Raw genomic sequence first — 4,998 nt, forward strand, 5'->3', positions numbered from 1 at the left:
GCTGGAATGTGCTTGATATGTTCAAAAAACACTGAAGGGGATGGGGTTGTGGCTGAGTGTAGAGCACTTGCCTAGCATGTGTGAGGCCCTGGGTTCGAGTCACAGTACCGCACATAATAAAATAAAGGTCCATTTACAACTAAAATAAATATATATTTAAAAAAAAAGAAAATAAAAAGGAACACTGAAGGTGCCAGTGTGGCTGGAGCAGAGAGACCACATCACACACCACTTCAGGGTGTAAGCTCCACGAGGTCAGAGGCCATGTGTCTGATACCTCACTTAAATGCTTCACATGGATCAGCTTTGCGTGATCATTATGGAGACGGAGAGAAGGTGTCTTCATTTTACAGAAGAACAAGTTGACAGATGCAGGGGAGAAGTAACTTGTCCAACATCACACAACAAATTTCAGAAACAAGCAATGAGCCCAGGAAATGGTGAGTCCTTTGTTTTTAATGCCCTGCTCTTAAGCCTCTCTTTAGCCTTTGCTCTCGATGGCTTCTTCCTCTTCCTGTCCCATCATGGTGGGATGGTACAAGCACAGTACAGATCAGACCTCAGATTTAAGTTATGACACCCATTCAGTATATTTTTGGATCAAATGACAACAACCATGCCATGTTTTTTTTTTTTTGTCCCCCATCCCCACCCCCGGGTTGGGGTCAAGCCTACAGAAATGAGTGCAAGAACCAATTACAGTGAGAAGGAAGTCTCTTGTCAAGGAATTCCTGACCCACGAGGTTCTAAATGGACCGAGGAAAATACTCCTCACTAAGAGGGAGACTGGTCTTAAAAGGCAGTTGTGCCAAACAAGGGGACACATGGAACTTTTTGTGGAAAATGGCAGCACAGTCCTTGGAAAACTCTTGTCACGCTCTACCTGTGCAAGACACAGATGAAATAAGAGTTCAGGGTCCCAGCAAGAACAGCTGCACCCACCTAAGGGATCAAGATATGCCTCCAAAACCAATAGCTATTGATTCACGAGCTGGGAATATAAAGGACAATTGTAGCTGTTGACACAGGGCCTTACCTCCAAGTCCTCTTTGGTGAGTTAGGAAGGCCAAGGTGGAATGGAAGTTGGTGAGATGGCTCGCCTAACGGGACCAAAACCGTATTCAAAGGGTGTGTGGAACTTGTGAAGGTGACTGATTCAAGCCTTGGTGAATGTCAAGAGTTCCCGGAGAAACCCTCTGAAAGGAACAACAAGAGCATTTCCCATCTCTATCTCCTTCCCTCTGGAGATTCTCTAAAGACAAAATCAAAGAGATGGAGGGCAGGAAGTAGGCTTTATCCTGTGATCTCACTGGGGCTTCAGTGCCCACAGGGAGGCCTCTTCCCTGCAGTGATAAGAAGTGCTGCTTTCTTGGGGATCTGAGTGGTCCTTGCAGCTTCTCGGGCTCTTGTCAGCAGGATGTTGGTAGCTTGATCAAGGGCCTGAATCATAATCTCTAGGAAATTCTAAACCAAGGAGTTGACATGAAGGCAAAAACCGTGGAAGAACCCATCCCCCAGGCGAAGGCAAACAGCGTGTGGGTGCAAGATGTGTGGGCCAGGCCCTTACAGCATCCCACAGGACTCTAACACCATACTAGATACCCTTCCGGCCCTTTCACCTACCTTCCAGATTTTCTGTGAGAACACTGATAGCCTTATCAGGAAAGGATGTCTGAGCATCAAGCCCTCTGAGGAGCGGGAGCCCTTTAAAACACGTCAGGAGCAAAAGAGCACCACCGGAACAAGACGTAATGGGAAAAACTGCAACATCTGTCTACATGTGGCCTGAAGACACTGCAGTTAGAGCAGGATGTGGCACCATCAATTTAGAGCTGATTGCCAGAAATCCAGTCACTCGGACCACAGCATGAACTTTGTGGATTTGAAGCCCAGGGTGTATGCGTGTGTGTGTGTGCGTGTGTGTGTTTGTGTGTGTGTGTGTTTGTGTGTGTGTGTGTGCGCGCGCGCGTGTGCACCCACAAAGAAATTGAGAGACAGTAGTTAATATCAGGGAGTCACGTTACACTTTCAAACACAATACAATGTGGGATTTTTTTTTCTTTTTTAAAAAATGTGGTTCTACTGATCTTTGGTAATAAAGAGTATGGAAGTAAGAGGAAACCCGGATCTGGTTTTGGCTTTGCTACTAATTGAACACTGTCCAGCATTTCAATTTCCTTGGGACCACACCATCTGATGCCTTGGGCTAAACATCATTGGGAAATACAAAGAGGAACCATTCAAGGCATCTGTACTCTGGGAACCTCATCCCAAATGAGGAGATGGGCCGATTTCTAAAACTGAGAAAATAAGGGAAAGGGTGGTAGATGAAATTTCTAAAACATAAAGTGCAAAGTATTTTACATGAAAATAAAAGTAAAGCATGAATGTAGTAACAAGGAGATTAATTTCAACTGTCAAGATATTTTAACATGTAGCTTAGTGATAAAGTGACCCTGGTTTCAATCCCCAGTGTCATGGAGATATAAGGTTGAGTGTTGATTGGGAGGGGAGGGAATGGGGGAGTTATTCTTTAATGGATACATTTTCAGTTTTGCAAGATAAAAAGAGTTCTGTAAATGGATGATGTTGATAAAAGCCTAGAAATATGAATGTACTTGATGTCACTGAAGTGTACACTTGGAAATTCTTCAGATGGAGCTGAGGGTACATCTCAATGTGCTTTATCTAGCCTGTGTAAAGCCCTGGGTTGAATCCCTAGCATTGGAGAGAGAGAGAGAGATAAAAAAGAAAATTTTAGATTATGTGTATGTTATCACAATAGATAGAGAAGGAAAGAAGAAAAAGGAGGAGGAGGAAGAGGAAGGGGGAAGGGAAAAGGAAAGAGGAGGGGAGGAGGAAGAGGAGACAGAAAAGATTCATTCAACATGGGCCGTCTATGGGGAGAAATACATTTTGTCTTGAAAATGACACAGTAACATGTAGTGTTCGTGGCAGTAGATTTGATGCTATGGATGCAGATCATGGGACTCTCCCAGCGTCATTTGTGCTATTGGGATAGAGAAAAAGGCAGACAGATTCTTATGCCATTGAGAAAAGCCCCATAGTGTCCTGCAGCACTCCTTACCCATGACACAAGCAAGCAACTCTCCACTCAAATGTGTACCAGGTGACTATCCAAGATGGCACATCTAAATTCGGATAATTGGAGGAAGGCTGAATAAAGGGACCCTACAGAGATGTGAGTGGGGCTCAGGGGAGGTGCAGGAATAGAGTAGTGTCCTGGAGCTAGACCTATAGGTGAGGGACATAAACTTTTGACTTTTCCAGAACATTTCTCTACAGATGAAGGGCTGAGTGGCATAGTTGGTGGCTCTCTTGAGAGGTACATTTGGTGAACGGATGCAGCCAGACCTAAACAATCTGCAGGGAAGGAACCCAGAGGAAAAGCAACTCTGAACTTGTTCCTTCCGTCTGGGGTTCCTGCCAGGCTTTGCCATCAGGCAAGACCCAAATGGAAGCCACGGCTAAACGACCTTTCTGATGTCACCCAGTGGCTCTCTAACTTCAGCATCTCTCAGCATCTTCTGAAAGGCTCTGTAAAACACAGATTTCTGGGTCCCACCCAGACCAGACTTGAGAAAATGCATTTTTAATAAGCTCCTAGGTGGCCTGGGGACCTCACTTTGAGAACCACTGATGTAGTCCATAGAGGTCAATCTCTCCAAAGAAAGCAGAAGAAAGATTGAAAGTAGATAAGGAAAGGCAGGCCTGTCAAATTAAAGGTGCAGATGGACCCCATGTTAGCATCACAAAATTAGCAGCCTCAGTTTCCTCACCCATAATAAGAGAGATCTAAAAGATGCCTTCTAGCTCATTTTGTGATATCCCATAGACCCGAGACTGTGGAACCTAAAGCCCGCCCCTGGCCTCCCAAGGGTCACAAGAATGCACCTGCTTCTCCAGGTGAAGCAGTTACAACTGCTGTAGACTGTGTTGTGTTTCATTGAATTGCTATTGTATTATGTGAATGAATTTTTTTAATGTCTTCCACTTGTTTTTCCTGTTGGATTTAAAGCTATTTGGGAAAGGACACAAACATTTGACTTTTCCAGAACATTTCTCTACAGATGAAAGGACGCATTCTCTACATCAGATAAACTGTGTTTCAAACTAGAGAGGCCCCATTCAATTTGTGTAAAATCCAGACATCAAGAAGATGATTTTAAATATTATAAGAGAATGTACCTACTTAGTAAAAGTTCAGTGGGTTTATACTAATTCTACCTGTAAAATTGCTATTCAAGGGAACTTCTGAAATACTTTTCCCTTTTCAAAAGCCCATTTGCAAAATAACAAAAGACCTCAGTGGTCCTCCAGGTCATCCATGACTGTTTGCACATGTGTGAGCACCAAATGTTTACAAATGTCTTCACGGGTATTTGTTTTTGTGACCCACATATTTACGGTAATGCAGATGATTTACAGACATGGCTGAAAGGGTTTGGAAAATTCCCATCTGTTCCTTTGGTTCCCTTTTTTCTCCATTCAATTTTTTAAAAAAAATTTTTTTTAACTTTTCTTAAATTCTTATGCAATGGCTTGTGGAAAATAGATACTCTCACAGCAGTTGTAAACTGGAACCCTTAGGAATCTTAAAACATCTTCCAAACAATCGTTTTGCTTTCTTTTCAGGGTATCTTTGACCCAGAAATTGAAGCTGCTCTTAAATCACCGATTTGTGTATTCACTCACTGATTTGTGGCTGTGAAATCCATCCATGGCTTAAGGACACGTCAGTCAGTCATGGCTGCTGGAGAGGTTCTCAGTGGGTATATGTCCGTTTGGATTCTGAGAGGTTAAGAGTTTCAGGTGCCTTTAGGGTAAATCTTTCATTAGGAGCTTTCAGAAACCTGGGCCTGTGAATAGCCTGCCTCTATAGATCTGTTTGGTTCACTCATAGAACCTTCTAGAGAACCTGCAGTGTTCTGCAGACTTTTCTTGGTGTGAGGTAGGGGCTCCTCATGTCACTCCCAT

Source organism: Callospermophilus lateralis, chromosome 12 (assembly GCF_048772815.1).
Source record: "Callospermophilus lateralis isolate mCalLat2 chromosome 12, mCalLat2.hap1, whole genome shotgun sequence".
Lineage (NCBI taxonomy): Eukaryota > Metazoa > Chordata > Mammalia > Rodentia > Sciuridae > Callospermophilus > Callospermophilus lateralis.